At 36.9% G+C, this 17296-nt stretch overlaps 1 protein-coding gene and 1 pseudogene across 2 annotated transcripts in view; one reads left to right on the top strand and one right to left on the bottom strand.

Annotated features, from left to right (window-relative positions):
- The window catches only part of Lsamp (limbic system associated membrane protein), a 2126592-nt gene that overhangs the window by 1679940 nt on the left and 429356 nt on the right, over positions 1-17296 (bottom strand). The gene's annotated exons all lie outside the window — the stretch shown is intronic.
- LOC110329415 overlaps positions 1-17296 on the top strand; it is a 96934-nt pseudogene that overhangs the window by 17015 nt on the left and 62623 nt on the right.

The following is a 17296-nucleotide window of genomic DNA, read 5'->3' as shown; positions in this document are numbered from 1 at the left end:
CACAAAAACCCCAAATTTCTATTTTGAGCCAACTGAATGTATCAAAATTTTACAAAAAAAAATCCACTTTCTAAATTTTGAAATGTATTTGCACTTACAAAAACGAACAAATATATCCACTCCACTGTATGGAGATCCAGACTCTCAGATTGTTAAATGTGTATATTACCATGATTTAGCATTCATAGTGAAGGAACCAACACTGGTGAATTTATAGCAACTCAGATCCTTACTGTTTCTCTAGCTTTCTTTCTCTGCTCCAGAACTCTATCAAGAGCATCACTAAACATCTTTTGCTGTACACCAAAGCTCCTTAAATGCCTGTTTCTTCTGATGACTTTGGGTATCTTTAAAAATGTCCTCAAAGGTGAGTTTCTCTGATGTGTTAGTTGAATTTTGAAAGACATTAGAGTTTGAGGTTGAAAGACCAGAGAGTGAACCCCATCACATCACGTCAACAACACTTACTGTTGATAAAAATTTTGTCTTCTTGGCAGAGGGTTGCTAGCCTTCTACATAATAAAGTTGTTGTTTTCCCAGTACCCATACTGTGTCCTTTGAAAGCACATCATTATACACGATCCAAGCTTAAAAGTTCGAACTCATCTTCTAGCTTCTTGTGAGTGGAATGTACATGTAAATAAAATGTAATTCTTTTGAATGGAGATTTGTCATCTAGTTATAATATCTAAATTATTAATTATTTTAATAATGAATTAATAGTGGTATTGTTTTAAAGATGTGTATTCTTTTTATTTTAATCAGTTATTGCTTTATTTATTTTATCTCAAAATTTTCCAGGTTTGAGCATGGAGAACATTTTAGCTGTATTCTCTCTTATACCAACATCACAGTGGAATTTTTCATTTTGTTTGTTTAGTTGTTCCTTTTAGTTTTTGTTCTTTTGTTTGTTATTTAGTCTCTGGTATTTCTTCATTTCTTGTACTGTTGAATGCTCCAGGCTCATTTTTTATACAAACCTTGATCCATGTATGTTTCATAGAGGTTCCTCATTTTTTAAAAAATAAATAAGCAGAAAACCACTAGGTTAGTATGTTCACTGTTCATTGGAATAGCTAACACAACACATATGTGCATATAAAAATAAGTACACACACATATATGTGTATATGTGTGTATGTGTGTTTGCACATATTAATTAGTGCTCATAAGCATATGTACATTCATTTTTATTTAACTTATGAATCTACAGTAAATCATTCAATTATATATTTTGCATATATGTTTCACAGTGTTAATACTAGCCTTTGCTGTAAGATCTTATTGTTTGCATTTCAATTTCTATTTGTACAATGCTTTTAGAAACAATGTTGCCAACTACTATAGGAAGATGTGTACAGTTCCTCTAAAAGTTCTTCTAAAATTACTTATCCAAGTACTTTGTCCCCCATCCACTTCAGTTAACATTTATATCATTTTAAAGTAAACTATTCATATTCTGTGTTACTGCCTGGAATTCTAGATTCCTTAGTTTTTTGTTTTGTTTTGTTTTGTTTTTTTGTACCTATGGAAGTTCAATAATTGATGGTAAATTGCAACTTTTGAAAAATACATTTTTGTTATGTATGCACCATTGCACGCATTATCATAAAGAATAATTTGAGCATCTTACAAAAAATACCCTGAGCTTTCACTTTTACATGTTTGACATACTCTTCTCAAGATGGCCAACCACTGGTTACCATCAATCTGTTTCATATCACTTTTGTTCAATTCAATATGATATCAAATGTTATCTAAGTGGAACCACTCAACATTTGGTATGTGTATATAGTTTAGTCAGAGTGATTGTTTTTACCTAAAAGTACACATTTAAAATTTAATGGCTTGATTGTTCATTTCTTTTTATTGTTGAATCACATATTATCCTATTTTTGTATTAAAGCTTGTTTACATATTTATTGAAGGGCGTCTTGGTTAGCACCAGTTTTTAGAAATTATAAATAAAACTGATATAAACATTTATTTGGAAGCTTCTATACCGGCATAGTTTTCTGATTCATTGCATGAATAAGTAGAAACATAACTGTTGGGTTGTTTGAAAAGATTACACTTTCCCTATGGGCTATTTTAACCAGGTAAAAATGAGGAACTCCTGGCAGACTGTACTCCTCTCACTGACAGAACATGTGGGTATGTTTATAGTGCTTTCTAAAATGACCTTAGAAAATCAACTTGAAGAAAGAGATATGAAAAGACCACATTCAAAACAGAAGATTCAGCCATCCACTTTCTGCTAATCTTCTCCAATAAAGACAAAGAACAACTATATCACACTTTCCTAATGGTTTTCAGGGTGTGTTCATGCCATTATTAACACACTCTGATTTATTCCAGTTTCTATTGTAGCTTGTGATCATGGGTAAACTCTACATAATTATATGTATTCATATAAAAGTTAATAATGTGAAAATGGAAGAACTCACAACATATATCAAGTCATTTTGAAGACCACCATACACCATCTCAACTTTGCTAATTAAACTCTGAGCTCAGGTTTTTGTCCTTTTTTTGTATAAATGTCAAGCAACATAAAAGTTGACTTTCTGGGTAGAAAGGTTTCAGGAGACATGGAGGGGTCACAAGACAGGGTGAAAAGGGCTAAAATACTTTATATAAATATATGAAAAGCAATTTTAAAGTTACCTGGGTTGATAATATAAGTTCTTCTTCTCAAGTCAATATACATATGGTCTCTGAATGTTCTGAGCCTCTGGGCTCTTGACAATGAATCTTTTTGTTTTTCAAATAAACCATAACTTTTTATTTTAATTTTAACCAAAGTAGCTTTAGAAATCTTCTTTAATTTCAAGGTGAGTTATAATTCATTTTGTCAGTATTTTTATAAAAAGAAAATACCCTGAGATATTAGTGATTTTATAATTTTAGGATATTTATAAATATTATCTATAGCATTATCACAATGTTCTATAAACTGAAAAATGATGCCTACCAGTGGTAGGAAAGCATAAAGATTGAAGTTCAACTCAAAATTGAAGAATAATTGATAAATTGTTTGAAGTTAATATTGAAACACTACTGATGTAAGAAGAGGCAGAGAGACTATTGGCATAAAAAAAAAATCATCATAAGTCAGGCAAATCTCCAGAACCTGTAAGTATCCAGTGAATAAATAACTCTGGAATTACAGGATTAGACCTGTAGAGACTTTAAATCTAGACAATTAGTGCTCTGTCATTTATGGTTTTCTCCTTGCGTACCCAAAGTCTAAATCACGTGGACAGCAGAAATAATAGCTACATGTCCTGCAGAATGAAAAGCCTTCTCTGAGGGCAGTCCTAAGCTTCAGGGTGAGCCATACGTGAGGAGAAAGTACTTGTCACAAGCTGCCATTTTAGAAGGTAATGTCAAAATAGTGGCTAAAATGGGGAGCGATCACAGATGAAAATTCTGTCCCCAAATTGGTGGAAACAGACAGTCAGGAATTTGGATATCCAAAGTGAAAAGGACTCTCTTTTCCTCTTGAAATAAACAAATAAAAATACCTCACGATCATAACTCTTCATGTTGCTGTCAATTGGCCTGCCTTGCAGTCCTGAACCTTCCGTGCTCAACAGCACTATCATTTGCACATGATGTGCTTATTTGAGCCTCCTTCTGTGAGCCTTGATTCCATTCAAATCCAAGGCTGGAAACTCTAATTTGCTCCTTGCTTCCTTTTGCCTCTCACCTTTCTGAGATCCCAGAACCTTGCATTTATGTAAATGACTTTTGGTGACAATCACTCCATTGGTCAGTTCAGAAGGATGCCTTGACCCACAACAAGTCTGTGCTCTGGCCCATTTCTATTCTACTTCATTTTCTAGTTATTATTTTTCTTTTTCTAAAACATCCTGCCTCATTATCTGGACATTCCAAGTAGTACCGAGTGCAGCGACTTTATGCTGATGGGTGTGTAGAAAACAGAAACAACCATAACCTGAAGCAGCCAAAAAGAGATTAAAAGATGGGAGAGAAAGCCCTACCCCTGAAGAAAGTTCCCCAGCTATTTTCTCATTGCCTATGTTAACCTATTTTGCTGGATATTGAGCTAAAAACCAGGAACGCTGTGAAAAGGTTATATTTGAAATAAACCAGGCAACGGGGCCTTTTTACTGCACTGTTTGCAAAGATATTGAAAAGCTGTCATAAAAATGTATTCTCTATTGTTTATTATTCAAGATCACCACCATGAAGCTCAAAATACTGTTTAAGGAAGAAGGTAGCTCCTTTTCTCAAAGGATACTGCAAGAGAGTTCATCAGCAAAGTCTAAGGTTTAAATAATTAGGGTAATGTTATAAATAATCATCTTAAAGCAATGATCTTAAGATTAAAATGAGGGTATGTAAGGATTACATTGAAATTCAGCATACTTTGTCTGTTGTAGGTGGGGTAGATAGTCCCGTTGAGAGAAAAATACACTATGACCTGTCTCTGACAGGGGAGGGGTGGGATGTTTTCCCTTTAATTTATTTTTTGGAGTATGATAGCATCTCTTTAGATGGGAGATATGATGAAATCACTGGAGAGTTTGTTCCCTGTGACTTCAAGGTTAATAAGAGGAAGGTTGCCAAAGACAGGGCCAGAAGACAGGGAAGAAAAAAAAAAAAAGCTTTTTAAAGTTACAGATTGAAGGGCTGCAGTGATATCTAGGTGACATTTCACTACTGATGTCCCTGATTAATTATTAGCAATTCAAAAGAATATCAGTATGAGAGAATGAGTAACTCTTGACAGCTAAAAAAAGAACATAGCATCAAAAAAATCTTTGGGATATGGAATCTCTCAAGATTTCTAAGGTGGAAAAATGATATCTCAAGTGTGTAAATCAGAAAGAAATTACATTAAATTATTAGCATCAACATGATTTTACAAACATTTATTATAATATCACCTTACTTGTAATATGCGTTCACAAAAATGTGTTCAAAAATTGATCAGATATTGGTATATTCAATACAAAAGTTATTATAGCATTGGAAGAATCAGTTAGTCAATTGTAATACTCATGTCCCATGTATAAAATGTCAGACACATTCCTGAATATCTTACATACACATTATCATCCAAATATACAAAAGAAGAGGAAAACTTTAAGGGTGAAGAATGGTGAACAGAAAAGTCAATCTTTGTTTAAGGTCACAGAGACAGTCAATGGATCTAGATGTCTGGCTTCACAATCCATGGGGTCATTCATGCACTTGCGTCTTGCTTGTCTATTTTGAACATTAGAATAACTTAAAATACAATAATCTGACACAGAAAAGTATCTATTTGAATAAGAAGTTTCATCATAAAAATATTAGAACAATAAAATATCCATATTAATATCTGAATATAAGTTATCCATGTATATGTTAGAAAACATATACATATGTGTGTATTGACATGTTTGTGCTTAATACATACATCTATATTGAATTTACACATGGGATAATATGTCCATATATTAAAGAGAGCATAAAAGAGAGTGATTACAGGGAAATTTAATTTTCTTCAACATTCTTTTTCATAAGAGCATAAGAACAACTTTTCTGTATAAACAAACATTAAATGAAACAAGTTATATGTGTGCCTGGACCCCTCTTCTAAAAATAGAGGCCACTGACCAGGCCTTGTCCTCTTCCCTTGCTCTGTTAGTCAGAAACTGTTCCTCAAACACATACTGCATTGTCTCCACTCTGCTTCAGTGTCAGCAGTGCATCAAAATGGTTTTTTTCTTTCTGGTCTTACTGATGGTTTGAAGGAAGCCAGTCCCTGGACCAAGTTCCCTCTCAAGTATCATCTCATCAGAAAAGTGATCTCAGGAGTTCCCAGCATTCTTCTCTCAAACTTCCAAGGCATTTTGGCCAGATGTGGAGCTGATATCCTGCCTGTGTTTTTGCAGATAATTTCTCCCCTGTTGTAGCACCACACCCTTAAGCAACATCTGTATGCCTGTTTATTTTTCATTTTATTGACATTGATATGCTACCTACTATATCAATGAGGTTCCTCTTGACTGTTTTGTATACGTACAAAACAGTATGTGTGTGTGTGTGTGTATATATACACTGTTTTCACAACTAATCTGTGTGAGTTCATAATATATAATACAATTGAATAATAATTCTAGTTAATGTCCACTTTGCTAAGTTACTTTTCACTGTGATAGAATGACTGATAAAAATCTTTTAAAGGCATTTGGTGAAGTGGCATTCAATCTGATCTTTATCCTTCCAGTCAATGTTGTGGAATATCTGAGAACATGGCAGAGTATACCCCTGCTTGTCACAGGAGGAAACTGTACTCCATAATGTTAGCTCCAGCAGCATCACCTCAGAGAGAGAGAGAGAGAGAGAGAGAGAGAGAGAGAGAGAGAGAGAGAGAGAGAGAGAGAGAGAATTTAAAAAGAGAAAGTAAAGAAAAGTGCATAATTCCAGATGACAGAATTCTCACTTTGAACAGTGGTGGCTGCTATTCAGGCTGTGGAGAAGATGGAATCACAGGTTGCTCACCTGCAGAGCCTGGAGGAGAATGCAGGGACAGCTGAGAAGAAGCTGGCGGACTTCAACAACACAGCTTTAGAGTTCAGCAACAACCAGCGGCAAGGCATGTGGGTGTGGCTGGGGGCTCTGCTGCAGGAGTATGGACTGAAGAATCTATAGAACCTGCTTCACACCAGGAACTTCTGGGACTTTCAGCTACTCCCCCAGCACCTAGCAAAGGAGTGACACACCCCTGCCAAGTTATGCTTGGTCATGAAAGGGACATTGTGACATGGTTCCCACCCCTGGAACAGAGCCATCAGGGTGTGGGCCTTCACAAGGGTCAATTGTTGCTATAGGTATAAGGCTTGTTTGGTATATATATATATATATATATATATATATATATATATATATATATAATTTCATCTTTCTCCTTTAGGAAATAATATCTATGCCAAGGTTTTTGGAGAATGTTCTCTTTGCCAAAGTTAATGACTCCATGATAATCAGAGACAGCACAATTCTGAGTCAGAAAGATAAGGGGGTGGGCAATGTCTCAGCAAAAATGGCAAACACTGAGACCTTCAGGACAGCCTTCAGGCTGTGGGAAAGAACTCTGAAAATATGACTTCAAAAATATATAATTTTTCAACTATGCAAAATATAAGGATACAACAGATCTAAAGGAACAAAGGCAGCTGCGCTATGAGCCAGCTTGTCAGAATGATATGAAGGAAGGAGATAAAGAGATTTAGGGAGTGATGATTTCAAGTCAAGACCCCGTCCAACCAAGTTTTTTTTGTGTGCGCTTATAAAGGCAGGCAGACTTCTGAGTTCAAGGTCAGTCTGGGACAGAGGGAGTTTAGGTTCAGGCCCAGGCATGGTAGGAATGGTAACTTCAGGTCAGTGTCCTATTGAGCTAGAGTTTATTGTCTGTGCTTAACAAAGGCAGGCAGACCTCTGAATTCTTTTGCAATGTTAAATAAAAATATGCTTGCTATCTCCTTCTAAGAATCAGGGCACTGATGTCTTGGGATGCTGATTCATGGGATAATCAGAAGGGAACCTGGGGTAGTGACTGAATTGATATATAAATAAAAGTCTGGACCTTTGATCTGTACCTTTGATGAGCTACCCAGAGAGGTTTTTAGAATTGCAAGAGAAAGTTGTCTCAAGTAGAAAGCGCAAACACACACACACACACACACACTCACTCACACACACACACACACAAATACACACACAAAATAAGAGAGAGAGAGAGAGAGAGAGAGAGAGAGAGAGAGAGAGAGAGAGAGAGAGAGAGAGAAACAGAACATAGGCCATCAGCTTGCAACCTATAATTTGACTTCAAGTCCTTTGTTTCACTGCTCCTAGACACCCCTTCTCTCAGGAACTCCTCTGAATGCTGAGGCTAGTCCTCTGCATGCAGCCAAGGTGTCCTGGTTCTTTGACAATGATGGGGTCTGTTTTTAGGGACAGGAAGGGGAGAACCTGGTGAACTGGCAGAAGGAATTCTACACAAATGTTCTGGAGAGCAACTGTGAGAGTCTTGTCTCCCTTAAGGTCATTGGCCAGTCAGAGGAAGAAGCAGAGTTGGGTGCAGAGGATGTGGATGACTTGGAGGAAGAAGGTACCCACATGGAGATCATACTGTGGACTGTGGTAACTGCCAATTAGGCTTTGGAGAGGAGAGTAGATTCTTGACCTGCCTGCTTGCTAACTCTGGATGTATGCCCAGGGTCAACCAAGAAGAAGTTGTCTGACTGTGAGAAGAAAACTATAGAGTTCTGCAACCAGCTGGAGGGCAAGTTGGCCATGCTAGGGACCCTGCTGTAGGAGTATGGACTGCTACATCTGTGTCTGAAGAGCATGGAGAACTACATGTGAAAACAAGACTTCTGGGTCCTGTGGCTATTCCCTGGTAGCAAAGTAAAGTTCTCAAGGTGCTCCAAACCTTTCATGGTATGGCTGTGTATGTCTCTGAATTGGAGTGGCCAAAGCTGGAAGACTGGCAGAAAGAGTTCTACTAGCACATGATGAGGGGCAACTATGAGATGCTGCTCTCCCTGGATCATGCCATCTCCAAACAAGACATCCTTATCCATACAGAGAGGAGAAGAGCCTTGGGAAGTGAGAAGGAGACAGCATCCCCAAGGAAACCAAACACTAGCATTTCTCAGTCCAGAGCAGGTCCTAAATCTAGCTAGCTCTTTCCAAATAGAACCAAATGAATGTCAGACATTTGAGAAGTAGGAAGAGGAAGTAAGCATGACTCTACCTGAGTCAGGCACTGGGATTCCAGCAAGTGCTGACACTTCATCAATTAAACAGGAAGGAGAATGTACAGAGGGAGAGTTTCCATCCTCTCCTCCCTCCACAGATATCCTGTCTTCTGTTGGGACTTTGCATTGTGTAAATGGGAAGAGAAAGAGAGCTTGCACCATGACACACCCATTTCTCCTTCCCTTCTCTTACCCAGATGCAGAAAGAGGATTATGTGTCTCTGTTTTTATGAAAATGTTATCCTGTTTATGGTGCTTATTATTTTTTTTTCGTCGTAATGCAGGTTTTGAAGACACGATAGTATAGCAGGTGACCAAAATCTGATATTTGTATTGATATTGTCTTGGCTAGTTGGACAATCTTATGCTGTCACTCCATTCTCAAAGGTGAGAAACCAGATCTAATCCATACACCCCCTACCTCCGTCACCTTTGGTTTCTGATTCTGAGAGCTAGTATACAGGCTTTAGGTGGTATGCCCCAAATTAGTCCCAGCTGCTTCTCAGCATTCTTCAGATAGGCGATGTATTCATAAATGATTGCTACACTATATTCATGCCTATTTGATGCTAGGGAAACAAAAGACATAGTCTAAATAGTTTATAGAGCAACTGGGTTGGATTGCTTGTTTGTTTTTCTTTATCGTAATTCTGAAAGCAGAGAAACCCGTGATTAAAGTGCTAATAAATTTGAAATGGTGAGGTTCCAATTCTGGCTCATAGAGGGTTGTCTACTCACTCTGTTTATTTCACACAACCATGGGTGAGGAAATCCATTTCATAAGGGAGCTAACCTGTGAGGGATGAACTCAGCCCTGGCTTTCTAATACTGTCACACTGGCAGAGGGAGTTTGATGTACAAAATCTGGAGCAGGGGACACATATATCCAGCCTATAGTACACATCAAATGGTAGAAAGACTGGACTACTTTGAAGTTAGAATACTGTAATCCCCAACCCGCTACCCCTTGGAGTGTTGTCCAATGACAACCAATGTAGAATAAATGAAATCTGTGCTCCCTAAAGGGAAGAGTTTCTTTTCTGCATCCATTATTTCTTTGCTCTTCATCTCCCACCCCTCAGATCGAAGCTTCAACCTGGTAGGGAATCTTCTATTGCCTTAGCAGCTGCTTCAGTGAACACCCTCACCCAATAGTGTCCACACACAATTTGAGATCCCTACTGATTTGTTTTTCCCTTCAGTTTCAACTTCACAGAAATATCAATATGCTCGTCTTAAAAGGTACCGGCCTCCACAGGAGCCAGCACCCCACTCCCAAATATCAGCAAACGAACTAAAACCACCATGAATCAAGCAAGTGAGACCTAGCACTTCTGAATCACGTTTCTTCTTTCCTTCCTGTACCTGTACCTGAAAGAACACACAAGGGAGACAGAAGGAAGACAGCATGCTTGCATTCACACCCTTTAGTAAAACCATCTTCAGGCCTGTGACAAGCAGTGGGATGTGTTAGGAACCAGTGCCATGTTTGCATTCCTAATCTCACAAGCCACAGACTCCACGCTGGATACGGCAAAGGACTCTGTGTGAGGCTGCAGTACTAAACACGAGGTAACCTTACTCAGCTCCTCTAAGCTTGGAGACTGTGTGCATAACCCTAGAATAGATATTTACCTCAGAGAGAGAGAGAGTCATACCCACAGACACAGCATGGGAAGAATTAAAATCCATCTTTGTCCATCTGCCTGATCCTATAACCTATGCCCCAGTCCCAACAAATAGTGCTTCCTCTGGGATTTTTTAATACTGGAACAGGACTCCTCATCTTATGAAGATCAGAGTCAGGGAGAAAGACACTGTGAAATACAAATTTTCAATCATATTGCTGGAACTCTATTTTTGGAGGGGGGAGCCCAGAGCTATAGAATTCTTTATGTTAAAAGTATGCCCTGCTGAGTCCAATGATCAATGGATCCTGAAGTCCACTATTTTAACTATTCACATCAAAAATTCATAAGCATACCTAAATATACTTTGGCTCATTTGGATGAAATGTTATAGATTTTCAGTTTTTTTTCTTCCCAAATATAAGCAACCGTAATCAACTCCTGAAAAAAATTTGTTTAGGATAAATTCACCAAATTGTATAAATACACTTCCTGCTATGCAACAGCAACCATCATCTATTCATCTTACCCCTACGCCCCTGGTTCTGTGGCTGTACTGTGGATGTGACATGTAGGGTCTGGTCACTGGGCTGTGTTTACCTTATCAGTGCTCTTCGTATTTTTGTAGAGGTCAGCATGTAGAAAAGAAATCGTTTTAATCTGCTCTTGCACAGCGCCCTATTTTATCCCTCTGATCATTTTATCTGCCCTTCTTCAGACCTTTTCTAGCTCCATTTCCTCCCTTTTAAGGTTCATCAACCAGAACCACATGGAGTGCAGATGAACTAAGGTTTTGTACAAAGGCATTGCCCTTGGAGTTCCTAGTAGAGGCAATGTAGTTATCCTAAAAAAGGCAAATCCTAGGGCTTGCAGCTTCAAATAACATGAGAAATGAAAAGGGAGAAGCACTAGGGATATGAATAATAACTACTCCTCTTTTCTGTTCCAGTTTGCCTATCTCTTCATCCTTTGTAGCATCTTAAGTGGAAAAAAAGCATGAATTGATGACAAGACATTAGAAGTGTGGCAAAGACTTGAGAAGCAGCAGATATATTCAATTTCTGCTGGTCCATACAGCAGCAGACAGCCTTACAGACAGGATTTTTTTCTATCATCATTCATCCACTTGTCAACCCAGTGCCATGATTTTTCATTCCTACCTATTTGTTGCCCAACAGATACCCCAAATCCCAACAGCTCCCAGACCTTGCCCTTTCACTTTCTAAAGCAAAGCACAAATTTGAAACGGAAATTTTGCTGAGCCATCACTCCTAGGAGCTAGTGATTTGATTATCTTGTTAAAGCAATTTAGTCTAAGAGTGAATGAGGCTTAACCCTTCCAGGGTTTTATAAATTAAACAAACAAAAAAAAAAATTGCCAATGTAAGAAATCTAAGGATGTTTACATTTTAGGGGTGCATTGGAATACGAGTGAGTGATTACAGGGATGTGTTGATTTTGTATATATTTTATGAGATAGCGAGATAGCATGTGGGAGAGGTGGGTGTGGGTGTGGGTGAAGTCTGGGTGCCAATGAGTGGTACACAAAAAGTGTCCAGTACTGTTTCTTCCTTTAAACTGCACAGAACTCACAGCACATTGAAAAAAGGCAGAGAACACTGGCTGGAGAAGTCCAAGTAAAAGAATCTTGTTTTCTTTCAAACTCTCACAACTGTGGAAGAATATCTATATATCCATGTGTGAAATTTCTGTTCCTTCTCATAACTTTGCTTTCCCAAATCATTACTTTCCTGTATATTGTTATAGGTTCATAATATCTTCTGGGATCTCATCAACTTTTCCTTTTTGACTTTCTCTTTGTGTATCTTTCTTGGCACATTTCAGTGAGAGGTGCAAAGAATTTTGCTATTTGAAAAAACTCTAAGAATTACCAGATTTTTTGTTTGTTTGTTTGTTTGTTTGTTTATGTCCTCAAAGTCTTAGTGTATATCTATTATGCTTTTAATCTGCAGGCCAGTAATCATTTTTCCTAACAGAAGATAAGCCTAAATTACCTTGGAGAAGTCACTCCTATACATCATAAATCAAGGGAATTTGCTTGAGTGATTCCCATCCTCAGTTGAAGATGGGGAAGTTTCTGATGGATTTCAGAAAAGAAAACAGTATATCCCAAATACCCTTTGCTCTCCTATTGATTCAGTCTTGGGATAGGGCAGTACAGGCTGAGACTGATATGTAACTGATAATGTAAGAAGTCAGTCTTTGAGTATAAAAAAAATTAGAGGATCAGAATTCTAAAGGATGAAGTCATTAGGTTATCAGCAAACCAGTTTTGAGCAGCTATGTTCTATCACATGCCTCAGATAGGATTAAAAAGGAGAACTGTGCCATGGCTAATGAATTGGCTTCCATTATAGTTCTCCTCACAGTTTACTACATGGCAGAGAATTTTGGATATTTTCTCTGAATTTCTGGATGATTATTCAAGGTTTTTTTTGGTAAACTTTATAGAAGTCTTTATAATTTTTTTCACTTTGCAATCCTTTCAATAGTTAAACATAGTGTGTCTAATTAACTTTAGGTTTCCAAGTTGTCAATTCTCAGGAATAAACCTGTTGTGTTACTCCAACTTTTTCTAATATGAAAATCCATTCCTTTAGACCTTTCCCTTACCCATGCTAAATCCTGCTTTTGCCTATGCAGCCCCAATTATGAATGATATTCTTTTGTTGAGATTTGGTCTTTTGATATATATTATGATTCTAAATATTATCCTCCAAGGACTGGTTACACCTAAGGATGAGAGAATCCTCACACAGACCCAAGTGACAGTATATAACCTTACCCCTAAAGCTATGTCTGATCAGTGAATCAAGATGCCTATTAACTTTATCTGGGCCAAAGAAAGATAAGTAAGGCTTGGGTTTCGGGGCTTGTGGTCTGAGGATAGACCACGAAGAGAAGAAAAAAGGAGAGAGGAGAAGACATGTTGGGGTAGGTGAATCATGAAAACATGGCTATGAGGGAAGGCCAATTGGCGTTAAGATCAGCCCAGTTGGAACACAGCAAGTAATAACTTGTGGTTACTAATGGGGAAGAAGATTTTAATCACTTAGAAGGTACATATTTTCCCAGCTCTAGTGCTTTAAAGGCTTATAATAAATATAAGCATTTTGTGTCTTTTATCTGGGAACTGAATGATCAAAGGCAGGGTAGAAACCCCTACTCAAATTAAATATTTACTACAACATTCATTAACAGCTATATTGCACTATGGTAAATATTATGCTACATATAGCTCAGAAACAATTCTCTGGAAATGTCAGGCATGAAAAAATCATTTTGACTATAAGATAACACAAGTTGTATTCTGAGAAATTAGAAGATAAAGATATTTTTAAAACGAGGGTAGATATTATTATCCATAGATATTTCCTTATAATTTTTCTTTACTTTTATGTGTGTATAAATATAAATTTTATTAACATATTTCTATGAACATTATTTTTTCCCTTGAGACAGTCTCACATAACCCAGGCTGAGCTCCTACTCAATATGTAGTTGAGGCTTGCCTGTTCCTCTACGTTTTCTGCCTCCACTTCCCCACTGATGACATTACACACGTGCACCATCATGCCCAATTTCCATAGTCTTTATTTTATACAAAAATATGTTATTCTTTTGTAAGCTTTTACTAGCTTTATTACTTATGTACTTAGGTATAATAAGTTCATGTCTACTGTGTTCCTATGGCTTTTTGTTATTGTAGTTTCACAAGCTATCTTTGGGTTATTTTCATGCCTGTCCTTAAACAGTCTATCCATCTTTTTCTTGCACTAAATCTTCAAGAAATCATAGATAAAATTTAAAAAAGAATGAGTATTTGATAGCTTAGATTGTAAATTCTCAAATTTCTCCATGTCAAGTAAATATATAAAATTATATAAACCACAGTATCAACAACAATCTGTTTCATGTGAGTACTTAAAGGACTGTATTCAGGATATTCATCTTTATCATGTTGCTTTGGGCTCAGGGGTTCACTTGTTTTTTTAAAAAAAAAAAAAAACTGCACATCTTCTTTTCCTCATTAATGCATTTTTTTTATGATCACCTCCTGTCACATTGTCATATATAACTGATAATTTGAATCTGTGATAGAGTCAATAACAGAACAGGGCCATGCTTTTAGCGTCAACGTGTTGAATGTTCTATTCTGGGTACTTCTTAAGTTAGTATTATTCGTATTCAATAGATATTTGCTGTGCCTCCCTTATTATCTTTGAACCCATTTTTAAATTTCATCCACTAGATTTAATGAATTGAAAAGATAATAAGATTTGCCCATCACATCTCTAGAAAGCTTTATCTGTGGATTAAAATTAAGCCCAAAGTTTCAATCCCCCATAACATCTTCTGCCTCCAGAATGATGAAACTGTCAGCAAAGTAAATCAGCTCAATAACTTATCAGAGTCTGCTTTTAGTACATAGTTTGCTCTGAATGCTCTCATCTAGACCATTTGCAAAAGTGCTAAATCTGGACCAAGAGTAATTTCTGAATCTTAATGAGTAGTGTTCCTTTACATTTCCATTCCCATCTCTGATTCTTTTGATGTAGTGTCCTCTTATATACTATTTTCTACCTCTGTATTTCAATCCACATTCAATTATAATGATTAATGTAAAGATCACAATGGATTCTGGACCTAGGTTGATGACTAGCAATTCTGCTCTTGCAGAATACCCTAGTTTTGCCCCCAAGACCTATGTAAGTGCTTCATGAGCATATGTAAATCCATCTCTAGTGGATCCAACACATTTGGTCTCTGTGGGCGTCTGCTTCAATACACACATAAATACACACACACACACACACACACACACACACACACACAGAGATACACATACACACACAGATACACACACACAAGGCACACGTACATACACATACTTCAAATAAAAATAAATATTTTAAAACAGATTACAATAACTTATGATTGAATATATCTGAAGACTATTTACTCATAAGAGTACAATTCTTGAGACAGAAATACTGGAACATATATCAGTTTAAAAAAGAAACAGTTATAATAGTTTTTATACTATTATACTAAGAGGACTAAAAGCATCTATTGCCTCTGTTTCTTTGTTAACCATTAAAGTTAATTTCTATAACTGCACCCTAACCAGCAGAAATAAATATCAAATACTTGAACCTTTGTCTGTGTATAGTTTTGAGAAGAACTGTACAGTTACACTTGCTAGCAAATATAATAATCTTAAGAGTGGACAAATTAACAGTAACTTTTTTAGTCCTCATGGTATTAAGTCTGTGGTTCTCTATTTTGCTAGGTGCCAGTATTAAATAACAAAGTGCTTGCTCTGTCCCAAGAATTCAATGCCATACCCACATTCACATTGTTCTAACTCAGTGATTATTTACAGTAATGGATTGTGAGGTATATGGCTGCAAGTAATCCCTCCTTATCACAAAATATTAAATCTTATAAATTTAAAATATAAATAAAATTTAGAGTGGTTAAAAGTTATGTGTTTAATTATGTCATCTTCACTCAGTGGGATTTCATGCTTTCTTTGCCGTGATAGCAAAAGGAGGCGGGGGTGCAACAAGCATGAAATTCATTATTAATGCCTAACATCCAGCCCTTCTGAAAGGCCCACAGGGAGCAACTCTTACTGACTCCACTTCAATAATGGTGTCGAGTATGAATTATTGTAGGGCCTTATTTTCCTGTGAATGTTGTGATATTTTGTCAAAATCTGGGTATGCCCGTGGGAATGTGTTCAACATATGAATGCCATCTGTCATGTGTCACAGAAGAAGGAATAGCCAGAGTTGCTGGGTAATGCTAGGTTACAACTATAGATGAGTTATAACCTAATTTATGTACTTCTTCTTAAAAGATTTTCATCTCCTCATTGAGCACACTGATGTGTGGGGTTATCTAATCCTCTAAGGGCAAGAAATTTCATTATTTTAAGATTTGAACCCATATAACTTGACTTATTCCTTTCCTTAAGGGTGATTCTGTAGCCATCCATAAGCTACTTAGATCCTATTTAATTAAGGTCATTAAAACAGGGGAAATACTTTGTGTACACTGAATCCTTGGTAGTAGTCGAGAAGCCTGGAATGACGGGTGTTCAGTAGTTCCACCGAGTAGGAGAAAATAGACAAAAGAAAATAAAATAGATGGAAACCTAGAGATGGAGAAGGGAGTGTTAATCTCATCTTTCAGGGAACTACTGAAGTGAAGTATTTAAATTATTGAAATGCCACAGAGTCTTGTGGGATTCTTCTTAATCAACAGTTGTTTGTTGAAAGCAGTGGCTACATTCCTTAGAAGTATTTCTCAGACTGCAATTGCGAATGTTAATATGAATGTTCAATAATAAGTACAGTTTAATTTATTAACTGAAGGTCATTTTCAGAACTACATTGCATTATCTAGCTGCAGTGGTACAAGAAGCCCACTTATTTAACAAAACAGAGAAGGATGCATTAAATGTAAATGGAATTTTCTCCATATTTGAAATCTAACTCTTTTCAGCAGAAGAACTATACCAATATGGCCCCAACAGTGATGACCCTTGGACTCTCGTTTCTGCTTTGACAGCAACATAACAAAGCAAACACCATAGACTGACAATCCAGATAACCAAGTCTAAACCAATATATAAATATGACAGCCCTGGATTGAGAAATAGGATCTAAAATATAGTGCCTCTGAACCTCAATACATAAGCAGCATGCAAGACTAGGGGTGTGAAAATGAGATACTAGCAAAGACATCCATGAAGCCCATTTGTACTGCTACTTAGTTACCATAGATGTTGTTGCCCTGAGCAAATGACATTAACTTCTCTTTCAGTAAGCAGTGTGAATTCTGCTATCCCATCCCCTCCTC

This window comes from Mus pahari, chromosome 12 (assembly GCF_900095145.1).
Source record: "Mus pahari chromosome 12, PAHARI_EIJ_v1.1, whole genome shotgun sequence".
NCBI classification, from domain to species: Eukaryota; Metazoa; Chordata; class Mammalia; order Rodentia; family Muridae; genus Mus; species Mus pahari.
Note: the sequence above shows the minus strand (reverse complement) of the source record. Positions and strands in the feature narration are given on the sequence as shown.